General features: G+C 37.5%; 1 long non-coding RNA gene across 2 annotated transcripts in view; it reads right to left on the bottom strand.

Annotated features, from left to right (window-relative positions):
• Positions 1 to 1,696: 1,696 nt before the first annotated feature.
• The window catches only part of LOC114228963 (uncharacterized), a 100,472-nt gene continuing 87,454 nt past the window's right edge, over positions 1,697 to 14,714 (bottom strand). For both annotated transcript variants that reach the window (XR_008557481.1, XR_008557480.1), the window contains exon 5: positions 1,697 to 1,776. This is a non-coding gene — a long non-coding RNA (uncharacterized LOC114228963). The remainder of the gene's footprint in view (positions 1,777 to 14,714) is intronic.

Genomic DNA, 14,714 nt, shown 5'->3' with positions numbered 1-14,714 from the left:
ACCAAGAGCACAAGAGAGCAAACTCCTTTGTTTAGGAGCTTAAGTATCTCAGCTCTTCTTGCTCTTGCAGTGGCCCCGACGTTGGACAATTATCTGTTCCCAGGTGTGACTAATAGGCATGTACCTTCCCTATGTCACCAAGACTACTGGGCATGTGTGTAAACTGCAGCTTCCTGGCAAAGCTGCACAAATGGCATGCCCTTGGTATTTGGCTTTTCCTTTGTTCCTTTCCTGTTATTCATAACTAGTTTAAATTAAAATGGTATCAGTTTGTCATTCAAGTTAATTTCTAAAATTGTAATTGGGCACAATAATAATAGCAACAGTAGACGCTCTCTTATGTAGTTCTTTTTTTTAAATATATTTTATTGATTTTATTACAGAGAGGAAGAGAGAGGGATAGAGAGTTAGAAACATCGATGAGAGAGAAACATCGATCAGCTGCCTCCTGCACACCCCCTACTGGGGATGTGCCCGCAGCCAAGGTACATGCCCTTGACCAGAATCGAGCCTGGGACCTTTCAGTCCGCAGGCCGACGCTCTATCCACTGAGCCAAACCGGTTTCGGCTCTTATGTAGTTCTTGTTGTGGGTCAGCTGTTGGGAGAGTTAAGTCATGGTTCTACAAGCATAAATTAAACTCTGATGGCTCTAACAGCCCCCTGGGCCCTCTAAGGGAAAGCAGCGCAGCACAGGACTAGAGGAAGGGGCAAGGAGAATGTCCATGTCTAATGTGCTGACAGATCTCAATACGCACAGAGAACAAGTCATGTTTATAGTAAGTTCAAGGGTTGTTTTTTTTCTTCTTTTCATTTTCACCTTGTGAAGAGAGTCATTTATGTATGTGCTTTGAACTCAGAGAACAACAATGTCCTTAAATTCAAAGAACAACAAAGTTCTTTGTTATGCAAAATACTGATGAATTCTTATGTTTACAGGCTTTTGCCTGCTTTCACAAACTGGCAAAGATAAAGAAGGTTAGATTTTTTTCAAGTTCTATAGGTACTCAAGTGGACACATTTGTGGATAATTTGAATTAGCAACTTTCAAAATGCTTCCAAAATAAACATTTCTCAAATTTAACTCCTCATTCATGCAAAAAATTCTTTGTTTTAAATATATTCATGTATGTATAAGGTGCTAAATGAGAAGCTTATACATTTTCCCCCCAAAACAATGTTTTCTCCATAAGCAGTAACATGTCTAGAAACCCCACTTCTATGCCACAGGAATGAAAATCCCATGATTTTCCAAGGGAGTATTGAACTTAAGAAAGAACCACAAAGGATGGCCCACACCTCTAGGGGACTGTGTGAGGTAATTAATTGCTCTTCCTCTTTATCTAGCCTCCAGTTCTCTCCTAGGGAAAGTCAGGTGACCTTAGTGACCTTCCCACCCTAAATGCTGGGAAGGCAAGAATTCTAGGTATAGATGTTGCTGGTGGAAGTGGAGTCTGCAGTATCATGAAAGAAAGCATTTTGGGGGACCCACAAGGAAGGAGGAGGTCTGGAGGAAAGATTTATTTGGATGCTCAATACAAAATCAAGAGTACCCCTCCTAGGTTCCATCTGTGTCCATCCCAAAGTGGAAACTCAGGGCCAGAAATAGTGCCAATGCCCAGAGATCCTAAGCCATATTAAAGCTAATCCATTCCAGCATCCAGCTAGCTCACCTTGTGTTCACAGCTGCAATCCATTGCTGAGCTTGGTATCTAGGCTCCTCAGGGAACCTGTATTTGGAGTCTGCTAAGACCATGCAACAGGACAAGTGTGGGTCACTGAGAGAAAAAGAAAGAGAGAGAGAGAGAGAGAGAGAGAGAGAGAGAGAGAGAGAGAGAGAGAGACTCTTAGCAGAGGTAATATTATCTTGGGCTTGGGAAGAACCAAAAGCTTTTTCAAATTAACTTCCCAAGCTGTCGCAGCTTCTGAGGGGTCCATCCCATAATCATAATCTTTTTCTGGCAGGCCACTATGGTCAACACCCCCCCTGCACCATTTTTACTTCTATTGGAGTCTGCATGGCTTTGAAGGTCACATGGCCACGTAGAGAGAACATACTAGTGAGCAGGACCAGCGTGGGCTACCAACAATCTGGTGCTGGAGGGCAGAAGGGAGGAGTATTCATCCTTAGTGGGGCAATGCTGAATGATAGCTTCCTGGTGAAGCAGTTTCATGCTTCCCAGTTTTAATAGGCTTAATAATGTCAGATTCCCTTTGCTTCCTCCCTTTTTCAATATCTAGCTACCTACACTAACATAAACACTTAAGAATAAAGTTGGGCAAGGACCCGAGGTCAACAGAGGAACAATGTGCACAACCCAAGGAAAGAGGTTCACCACACAGGAGCAATGACATTCTGAAGCAAAGCTGCCTATTGGTTCCTCAGATCCTGCCCTGAGGCAGTAGTTCTGATTATACGGAGTCAGAAATCCAGACTCATATTCTATGTGTTTTTGAACAACATACTTGAATGTCTTGAAATCTCACATTTATCATCTAAAGCTTGAATCCTACTCTTTCCAGGAAGTATAAGCAAGTGATATAACATTATTGTTATAAGCACAAATAGGGCCTTGATTATAAGAAATGGTTATAGGGAAGGAGCAGGGTTGAGTCTCCACTTTCACTTTGCTGGTTTAAACATGAGAATACCTGAATTTTCAAAAGATACATATTGGTCACGTCTCATCTGGAATTGGAAACCATGAAAGTAGTGTCAGACTTTCTCCTTACGGAAGATTTCACAAATGCAGTTAGCGTGGACATTTGGATTGTATGTAAATGTCCAGGGGCAGAACAGGAACTGAGCAAATTGAATCTCATAAACAAATGATTGCTCCAAGACCCAATGTTTCCTGCTTTCTTTCTTGCCAGAAGAGAATCATTTTTGACATTAAAGAGATAGATTATCCTCTGGCAAAAATCATTACTTTCTAGAGTAAATAAAAGCCAAGTGTTTCCAATTAAAAGTTAAATAAGGAAGAAATAAAAGCTTGGCATTTAAAATTCCCCTTGCATTGTTTGTGTTTCATTTTGTCAGTTTAGGCAATTATAAAATCACCTCATCTTCTGCAGCCTGTCAGGTATACCGTTTGTATGTCTCTAAACACTGGCAATAAGATAAACTTGAAGAGCACAAAGAATGGCTTATTGAATATCAGGAACTTTGTGTTGATCAATAGTGAGGAATTCAAAAGAGCATCTAAAAATCATGCACACAATTGGCATCGATCATCTCTTTTTTGTCCCCCTCCATTCACAGGCTGCTTCTGCTAACTCACACCCCTCTTCTCTCTCTCTACAAGATGTTGCTACAAATGTCTGTCTCTCTCTCTGTTCATCAGTCTCAGCCTGTCCATTTCTCTGTCCTCTTGTTTCTGTATCATTCCATCAGGCCTTTTTTTAGTGTCACATATTACTTAAAAAAGTGCAGTGTTTTGTAAGTTTCTGTCATTTAAGAGGTCATGATTCAAGAATACTGTTCACATCTGTCATTCTGCTGGTGGTTTAAATATCAAATTGCATCCAGCAAGTACCAGAATGGGGCTGGAGGGAAGTGCAGGCAGTGCATGCATTCCAAAGGGCTTGGCTGATGAAGACTCCTTCCAAATGCAAAACAAATTAGGGTGGCATTCAAGCAAAGATAACATGACGCCTCTAAAAGGAAGGCAGATTTAATGCCCTGCCATTCTGTTTTCTAGGATATTAAATTCCTTCAATTGATTTCCATCCAAAAGGAGGCATTAGGAAGACAAAGCAGCCCTCCCAATAAAGCCTCCTAAATTTAGACCTTCTCATTAGAGCTGTTCAATCTTACTTTCTCAAACAATTACATTTTTATTCAAGGAGATTATTTTACAGCAACTTCCCACTTTGCATCCCCAGCCAAGGAAATCACCTTAACTTATTCACCCTTTCTACTTTTCTTTATTTGTAAATTCTTATACTAAATGATTGCTTGTTATACACGGTGGCTGTAATGGACAATTAAATAACTATCCTATAACTGACATTTCCATAGATTTTTACCTAAGAAATGTCACTAAGATGAATAATAAAACAAGGTGGTAAACTGAGTTATTCTTTAGGGTTAAGTTTCCTGTCATGTATATGAGAGATACTTTCTAGATGACTCCAAGCTCAACATCAGAACCCAACTATTTTCCTTCATAAATAGGCAATGGGTCATTCATTAATTCTAGGAATATGACTTTCCCATCAGTTATTATAAATTGACCAAAAGAAACTCAGAAATGAAAGTGATTTTTTTCCAGAAAGACTAAACCATGACATTGTTTATTTCAAATACTTTAACTTTTAATAGCTCCGAAAAAAGGGAAGAGCAATAGTCAAATGACAAAACAATGATTTTATAGCTTCAGAAATGTGGGTTGTCATGGAAACACCACACATCATCTTTGTCATCCTGTCACAATTTTCACCAGACCAGGACTAAACAGCAGTGGCCCTGCTTACATTAGTGTAGCTATTTATTTAATTTTGTGTAGAATGGCCATTTTTGCTCTCACATGTGTTTATTAAAATATGTATTGAAATTGGCCTTTGAGATGACCAAGTATTGAGTCATTCAACCATAAGCTAAGTTTTGGCCCAATAAAAGCCTAAATCTATGTATCTAATACATTTATTAAACAGCAGAACCCTTTATTTCATTATAAGAAGCCTACCATGTGATTCAGAAAAAAATAAATTGAAGTTTTGGAGGTACTAATAACTAAGGCAACTGTGCAAAACCATGAGGACTCTGGCTGTTCTAAATCATGTGCAATGTGTTTACACATGTAATTTGACATATGTAAATAAGTGTATATTTATGAAATGAGGATATACCAACTTCCCTAGCATGAAGGAACAAAACCAGCATTTTATTAAGCTCTTCAAAATGAATGTCCTTGATTACAAAGATTTTGGGATGATCCAAAGTATATGAAGCTTTAAGGATTAAGAGGAATGAGATGCTAAGACATATTAAAGACTAAGACATATTAAAGACTGAGACACCATAAGCCTGGATGCAGGCAAATGATAAGACCTTGAAAATAAATACAGCATGTTTAAGGTATCTGTTTGATTTTAATCAAGGATAAGATTCTGTGACCTAGTTGCTGTGGCAAACACTGCAGACTAGCTCAAGCAATACCTTCTTCAACCATATCCCAGCTTTCATTTTTGTGCTAAAGAGACTATTCCCCAGAGTGTGTTGCATCTACAGCTGATGGATTCCACTCTATATATACAGGGGAGTTGATGGAAGTGAATAGTTGGGCTTGGTGTCACAATCAGGGAGAGTAGATCTAGGGCAGAAATGTTCATTTTCTAGATCAGCTATGGTGGAGTTCCTGTCCATGGTCCCATAGCATCATATGTACCTGGAGACATTTTTATTAGCATAGTCCCATGGTGTGGTCAAATATGACTGCTAATTGCACTGTTCTCAGATAGGTAGTTTTCAATCTTGGTTCCATGACTTTAGAAACTTTATGGACTACAAAATAACCTAAAGTAAATATCTTTTAAACAATCAATGCTGCATTTTCTTGTTTACATCTGAGAACCTTTGCAAATATAATTGCCCTATTAAACTGCTCATGTGTGGGTACATAGAACATTTGTCCTTAATGAACAAAAATAGGTGATTTCAGAATTACCTGAAAATTTTTTCAAATGGCCATTTTTCATTCCCTTACCAAACTTTATCTCAACATTCTATTATTTCTGGTACACCAGAGCCTCCACTGAAGTGACAGCCTTACATAGATTAAAAATGATAAATGCTATACACCTGATACTAATACAAAGTAATATTGAATTATATATTATATGCATGTATATATATGTATGTATACATATATTTATATAATATATAATAAACAGCTGATTCCAACATAACTACATAACTACGAACCACTGATCTAAGTCAGCCATCTGAATCTGGCTCAGACCAGACTTTCACCAGAGCTAGAGTCTGTGAAATATACAAAGCCCCAGGTATACCCCTGACCTATTGAAATAGATTCCCTGAGGAGCAGATTAGGAATCCATACATTTTTAAAACTCCTCATATTACTATAATACTGCCTGCTAAGGACTTTTCCAAGACCTGGTATTTAGAAGTCACTGTTATAGAATTTAATTATTTATCAGTGGGGTTTATCTTAGATCTGGACTTCATGAAAATTTCCAAAAAGATGTCTTATGATAACTTTGTAAAGAAAATATAAGTAAAGCTGAATGCAAAAATTACTTGGTGGATTATTCAAAGGTGCAATGTCTATACACAAAGGATATTAATTAATGAAATAACTTTCTTCTAACCTACAAGTTCCTTCTGTGAAATGGTCACTATAGGTTATTTAACTTGTATCAGAGTACAGCAAAGTTAAATTTATTTACTTTCTCATGCTACATATTCATTGTTATATTTGTTCATTGTGTATTTTGCTACACAACATTATTTTTCCACACTACCAAGTTCTGAAATGAAATCCTTCAAGTTAGCATAGCCCTCAGTGGTAAAGGACTTAGTTCCACAAGACTGTCCTCCACTTCAGATGCCAATCACAAGTCTGTGTCATCTGAAATTCTGACCACTGGGCTATAGATCACAGGTTCCCACAAACCACTCCTTAGGTTTGATAATTTGCCAAAATGGCTCACAGAACTCAGGAAAACTGCTTCCTTACTATCACAAGTTAATTATAGGATGACTATAAAGGATACAAATGAATGACCAGATGAAGAAGTACATAGGGTGAGGTCTGAAAGGATTCCAAGTAGAGAAACTTTCTGTCCCCACTGAGTGTGGGGTCTGCCCACCTCCTAGCACATGGAAGCATGCACCAACCCAGAAGCTCTCAGAACCCTGGCCCCTATCATTTAAGTTTTTTAAAAATATGATTTTATTGATTTCAGAGAGGAAGGGAGAGGGAGAGAGAGATAGAAACATCAATGATGAGAGACAAATATTGATCAACTGCCCCCTGCACGTCCTACACTGGGGATCGAGCCTACAAGCAGGGCATGTGTCCTGAATGGTAATCAGATCATGACTTCCTGGTTCATAGGTCGATGCTCAACCACTGAGCCACGCCAGCCAGGCTCATTTAAGGTTTTTATGAGGTTTCTTACATGACATGATTGATTAAATTATCAACAATTAGTGGTTAGCTCAGTTTTCAGACTACCTCCACTTGTCCCCCAAGGTCAAGGGACTGAGACCGAACATTCCAATTCTCTAGTCAATGGTGCTAGTCCCCATCTGGAAGCTTTCTAGGGGCCCACCAAGAGTCCCCCTCTTGAGCATAAACTCAGGTATGGTTGAAAGGGGTTCATTAGAAAGAACAAAAGATGTTCCTCACAATTATCACTAAGGAAGTGACCAGGATTTTGGAAGCTCTGTCCTAGACAGTCGGAACAGAGACTAAAGATATATATTTTTATTATATCACACACCAGAAGAGATTTATGTCTTTTAGCTTTCATCCCATTGAATAAAGCAAGAACTAAGGTCACACTTAAATTTGAGGGTCTGGAGGGAAACAATTCTACTATGACTTTACAAAGAGGAGTGAAATATGATATCCTTTTATAAAATAGATGGATAGTGTCTACTGAATCTTGAAATCTTACCTACTTCATCTGGCACATGGGATCAAATGTGGTGGAGAAAAAAAGAGTGAATAAAATATCAATTAAAAGAAGAAAGAGTATTTTGGAGGATTGGACTGAAGGACAAACCTTTCATTTATTTTTCTAGATCAATGTTTACCATATGGGCTGCACATTAGAATTGCCTAGGGAGTTTTAAAAATCCAGATGTCCTAACTGTACCACAAATCAATTAAATCAAAAGTTCTTGGAGTGGGACCAGACATCATAATTTTTAAAAACTCACCAGCTAATTAGATGTGCATCAAGGTTAAGGACTATTGTTTCAGATCAAAAGTTTATAAACCTATGCTCATAAGTAAATCATTTGTAATGAAGAGTGCTCTCAATTATAGATGCCCAACAGCACCTGTTCTAGTCTCTATGCAGTAAAGTTATAGGGAAATAGGTTTCAATTGAATATCAGAAATATTTCCCAATAGAGAATGGTCCAAAGATGAAATGAGTTCTCTCTTTACGCAGTAATTAAAGACAGTTAGAGTGGCAACTTGACAGAGGCACAGTGGAAATGTATTTCAAACACATCTGAGTACTGGCCCTACTATTCTTGGGAAGCTGGTGGCCTTTGGCCATGCACTCCCATTAACAAACATCACTTGTTCCCATGCCTAGTGAGAAAGCCTGAGTCCCCAAGGAGCTGGGGGAGACCAAGGAAAAGAGATGCCCAGACAATCCTCCCCAAATGGCATCCTCACTTTCATCAGGGGTATTGTTAGGAGGTATGAATCCTCATGGGAATATTGCTATTATGTACTCTTCTTTCTATAGCTGATTTGCTCATTTTTGTATCCTTTAATTACATTACAGAAAGTTTTATTTACTTTTTGCACAGAAATTTGTCTTCCTTCTGTCAATCACTGCCAATCTTAGGACAAATAGTAGATGCTGTAGAGGGAATTCAAGTATTATGTTCAGCTTGAGGATCTTCAAATCTAATACTACTGGTAATTAAACATTTATTTCTAAAATCCTGATTCATTAGTATATTGTATAAAGTTTCTGTCCTGACATATAAAGTATTGGAAAACTAACAACATGTGCTAAACTCCACCCTTCATCCTTGATTAGCTTTATTATCTCAATAACTTAACCTCTCTTAGCATTGGTCTCCTTATATATATATACAAGGCTGGTTATAACATATAACAAATGGAAACACCATACCAAATGTAAAAGGTGTTCTTGTGATATGGGTTCAACAGGTTTTACTTATTTTCATTTTTTGCAAATTTCAATTACAAACAACTCTATGTGAGTCACTTATTAAATTATGTACTTTCTTCCAATTTGTTAACTTGTCAAAAAAAGTGCTTTTCAATTTTGCGTTACCTGTGTGGTATACAAATTGTTTTGAAACATTAAACTTTACTCCCATCCTATCCTCCTCTGTCCACCAGTTATCATTATCCTGAACCCCGTTTGACTGACTTGGCACTGTGCATCTACTTGTTACAGGAAAATAATGATGCCGCAGAACGAAGATATAAGAAAGTGTCAAATTGTTGGCTTGTCAAATTACAGAGAGAAGAATTTTTGATGTATCCATCATAAACCAAAGCAAAGTTTTCCCACTACATATGATATCCTGGATGGGGGTACGGGGTAAATCAGAGAAAGAGACAGAAGCATTTAATACAAACGGGCTGCTGAAAAGGGATACTTTAAACTCAACTTAACCCTGGTCATTCTCCCATAACATTTCCAGACAGTTTTAGAAATACTACTACATCTTTGACTCATCTATAAATAGTTGATTCCACTAGAGAACTAAGCCTTAATATCATGCATCAAGAATGGCACTAATAATGTCGTCTTGGAAAAATGATAAAATAGTCACTGAAGTCAGTTTTTAGTATGTCGTTCAGATGAGGAGTCCTGGTGGAGAAAGGCTGGTCTAAGCAAATTGAGAGAAATGGCCCCAAAGCACTTGGAGCTCCAGAGTGGCATGGATAAAGAAGAAGAAACCCATTCAGCTACAAAGGGTAAAAATAAATGTTGCTGGAAGAAATCCTGACTGGAGGAGGCTTGACATTGATGTAGGAAGGGCTCAGGAATGGTGGCTGTGAACCAATCATTGAAGCCTGATGGGATCACTGTCTCAAGAGACCATGAAGGATGAATGACTAACCAGGACAAAATCACCCTCCCTACTGCCAAGCCCCACCCCTCTGCAAGAAGCCTACCCACTGTTAGATTGAATTTTGTATTACTCATAATTGAAGTGAGTATTTATTATAGTATTAATTGAATTGATTGGTATAAAGGTATAAAACTATTTTAGAATCAAGTTTCTCAAATAGTTGGTGTTTTCCTCTATTATACAATCGAAAAATCCTATTCATCTTAAATTTTAAAAATTTTACCCATAAGGAAATTAACATATAGATATTCAATGTTGGTTAGTGGGAATATAGTATTTATAAAACACAGTTTATTTTATAACTATTAAAAACAATTTTATTTTTTCATAATGATATTTTCTTTTTTAAAACACTGATGATGCAAAATAACAAAGAACTAAAAAGAGTTAATGTTAGAGAAATTATATTTTGATTTGGTAAAGAACTCTGCAATCAATTGATTATGATTTTCTACCTATCTTCCATAGAAATATAAACTTAAAGTAAAAGATTTATTAGAATTTACAGGGATATTAAACATCCTTTCCTATAAATCATTAATGACTAATGTTTAGCAATATCTTCCCTCATGTCATATTTGAAGCAGAATTGATTTAAGTGAGGATAAAATTATGAAGTATGTGCAATAATTACTGAACTTATTAGAAAAGTAATTCAGCAGTTGGAGAATTGTTTAGAACATTATTTCAGGTTCTTGTTAGTTTCTCCTTAAGTGAGTAGAAGCATTGAATCATTAGTACATTTCACCATAAAACTGTTTAATTTTGATGGACAGGATACATTTTATGGTTTCCACTTGTGTGACACCTCAAATAAACTATTTCCATTAGAAATTTTGACTGTTGGAAAAATTAACTTCAATGTATTTCCTTTTTCTCCAGCAATTAAGTTCAGGATTCTCAAGCTTCACCATCATTTAACATTAAATCACTTTTATTTTTGCTTTCTATCCTTCTGTCTTACTACTTCTTATTTCAGATTCATGGCCAGTCTTAATTATTTTTTTCAGTTCAAATTTTCTTCCATTGCCACCTAACAGTATTTTCTGAGTTCCTTAAAAGTTTGAATTCAGTAATGTTTTTCAACTCTACACATACACATACACACATACATGCACACACGTGTGCACACACTTGCACACACACATTCTTTATTTTCTTTTTTTCTTTATTGTCTAAAGTTTTACATATGTCTCTTTTTTCCCAGCTTGACCCCCACAGCCATTCCCACCCTGGGTAAGCCCCCAGCACCCCAGTGTCTCTGTCCATTGGTTATGCTGATATTCATGCATACAAGTCCTTTGGTTGCTCTCTAACTCCCTCCCCTCCCCTGCCATTTGTCTCTGGATCTATTCTTGTTCATCAAATTATGTTGACCATTATATCCCACATATGAGTGAGATCATGTGATATTTATCTTTCTCACACACATTCTTATTTACCAACAAATGGAATAAAGTTGTCATAGGAAAAAAAATTAAAAATAGTATCTATTTGGTTTCTAGCAGAAGTATATTCTAGAACTGACTTGGTTAGGATTTGTACTAAAGAGCTTAGATGCTGTCCTGAGAGAATTAGGGCAATGGATAGTTTTAGAGATTAAAAAAATCTAGTTTTAGAGATTATAAAATATATAAAAAATAATCCTCTCTAATAAAATGGTAATATGCAAATTAACCATCACTCCGCTACATAAGCCACGCCCACCAGCCAAACTGGGCGAGTATGCAAATTAACCCCATCCAAGATGGCTACAGCCACAGAGAGCAAGGTTTCCCAGGTAACAGAGCAAGCCAAGCTTTCCGATAGCCGTTGCAGGCCTAAGCCTCCACTCAAGCTACAAAGTTTCAATTATAGAAGGTAAACAAATTCAAACAAATGGCAGCAGAATGGAACTTGAGAGAGCAAGCCAGGGTTGCCGGCGGCAACAGGTGAAGCAAAGCTTTCCGCACACCCTGGCCGGGCTCACCCGCTTAAGGCTACAAAGTTTCAATTGTAGAAGGTGAATTAACTGCCACAGAAATGGCTGCTGCCCCGGAGGGAACAGCAGGCTTGGCTCTGCTCCAGGCTACAAAGTTTCAATTGTAGAAGGAAAATAAATTCCAGATACCAGGGCCTCCACTTGGGTTGCCAGGGGGCGTGGCTGGCCTGCAAACCACCACAGGCCCCTCACTCAGGCCACCCCACACCCTAAAGGAACCCCACCCTGATCCGGGACACCCTTCAGGGCAAACCAGCTGGCCCCCACCCCTGTACCAGGCCTCTATCCTATCTAATAAAAGAGTAATGTGCAGATTGACCATCACTCCAACAAACAATATGTCTGCCCCCATGTGGTCAAAGATCCTGCCCCCATGTGGACACAAAATGGCCACCACAAGATGGCCAGCAGGAGAGGGCAGTTGGGAGGCACCCGGACTACAAGGGAGGGCAGTTGAGAGGGACCAGGCTTGCAAGGGAGGGCAGTTGGAGGTGATCAACCCTGCAGGAGAGGGCAGTTAGGGGTGACCAGGCTGGCAGAGGAGGGAAGTTGGGGGCAAACAGGCTGGCAGGGGAGCAGTTAAGCATCAACCAGGCTGGCAGCAGAGTGGTTAGGGGGTGATCAGGCTGGCAGGCAGAAGCGGTTAAGGGCAATCAGGAAGGCAGGCAGGCAAGCAGTTGGAAGCCAGCAGTCCTGGATTGTGAGAGGGATGTCCGACTGCCCGTTTAGGGATCCGACTGCCCACCGGGATCGGGCCTAAACGGGCAGTCGGACAGTCCTCAAGGGGTCCCATATTGGAGAGGGTACAGGCTGGGCTGAGGGACAACCCCCCGCTGTGCATGAATTTCGTGCACCGGGCTTCTAGTAGATTATAAAAACATAAATATATTATTTATGCATATATCTCACATATATGCATATATTTTATCCTGAAAAAATCTTAGAAAGTAGTAACTTTTTCAATTTTATTAATTGTGTGTATATTAACTTCTTCATTATCTGAAAAGTGAACAAAAAGTTGTTTGTTTGTTTGTTTTTGAGGATAAAGTTCATTCTCATTTTTATATGTGCCAGGTATGCAGTCATGTTTATTTCTATCTCCACATAAAACATGCAAAGACTCATAACTAGAAGAAAGCATGCTGATGTCCAAAATGAAGGGTGAAAAACTAACTTTATACTTCAAGAAACTAAAATGTTGGAAAACCTATGCCCAAAGTTAGTAGAGAGAATTATAACAAAGATCAGAAAGGAAATAAATAAATAAGAGTCCGGAAAACAATTAAAATCAACAAAACTAAGGCTGAATTTTAAAAAATCATAAATAAAACTGACAATCCTCTGACTACACTACTGAAGAAAAATAGTATAAAATATTCCAATAAGTGAAATCATAAATTAAAGAAGAGACATTACAGCTGATACTACAGAAATGTATAGAATCACAAGAGACTATTATATCCCAACACATTATAGAACTGGAATAATTCCTAGAAAGATATAACTTGCAAAGATTAAGTCAGGAAAAAAGATAAAATCGGAATAAAATATTAATGACTAAAAATATTTATGTAATCAATAATCAAAAACCTCTCATTACAGAAAACCCCAGGACTAGATGATTTTACTGGCAAATTCTACCAAACATTTAAAAATAATGCCAATTCTTCTCAAACTTTTCCAAATTTGAAGATGAGGTTATACTTCCAAACTCATTCTATAAGGCCAGCATTACCCTGATACTAAAGCCAGATAAAGATACTACAAAAAAACTGATGAATATGGATGCAAAAATTTCAACAAAGTTTTAGCACACTGAATTCAGAAGCACATTCAAAGAATTGTACATTGTGACAATGTGGGATTTATCTCTGGGATACCAGGATAATTTAACATAACACAAATCAATAAATGTGATTCACCACATTAATACAAGAAAAGGTAAAATGTATATAATCATCATGGTAGATGCAGAAGAAGCATTTAACAAAATAAAATGATATTTTTAAATAAATAAAAATCAACAAATTGAGTATAAAACATAAACAAAATTGGCAATAAAAGAAATATACCTAAATATAATAAAGACCATATGTAACTAATGAGCATATGTTAGCATTATGCTCAACAATTTAAAAAATTAAAAGCTTTTTCTGTGAGATCAGGAACAAGACAGGGGTGCCCACTGTCACCACTCTTACTCAACATAGTACTGGAAGTCTGAGCTAAAGCAATATGGTAAGACAAGAAATAAGGTCATTCATTCCGAAAGGAAGTAAAACTGTAATCATTTGCTGATGATATAACATGATACACAGAAAATTCTAACTATATTACTAAAAAACTGTTGGGACTAAACAAAGAATTCAGTAAAGCTGCAAGATATAAAATTAACATAAGGAAATCAGTTGAGTTTTGATGCAACAACAATAAAACATCTGAAAAACCCCCACTATCCTGTTCATAATAGAACAAAACTCAATAAAATGCCTAGGAATAAATTTCACCAAGAAAGTAAAAGGTATGTACAATAAAACTACTAGATTTTAATGAAAGACTATTGTTAATATGTTCATACTACCTCAAACCATTTATAGATTTGATGCAATCTCTATCAAAATTCTAATAGCTTTTTTTTTAGAAAAAGACAAAAGTCCTAAATTTTGTATAGAATCATAGACTCCAAATAATCAATGAAATCCTGAGAAAAAACAACAAAGATAAAGCCATCACAGTTCCTTATTTCAAACTATACTACAAAGCTATCTATATATATATAAAAGCCTAAGCGACCTAATGACCGGTTGCTATGACATGCACTGACCACCAGGGGGAAGATGCTCAATGCAGGCAGGAGCTGCCCCATGGTGGTCATATGCTCCCACAGGGGGAGTGCTGCTCAGCTG

The sequence above is a fragment of the Eptesicus fuscus genome, chromosome 11 (assembly GCF_027574615.1).
Source record: "Eptesicus fuscus isolate TK198812 chromosome 11, DD_ASM_mEF_20220401, whole genome shotgun sequence".
Taxonomy (NCBI): domain Eukaryota; kingdom Metazoa; phylum Chordata; class Mammalia; order Chiroptera; family Vespertilionidae; genus Eptesicus; species Eptesicus fuscus.
Note: the sequence above shows the minus strand (reverse complement) of the source record. Positions and strands in the feature narration are given on the sequence as shown.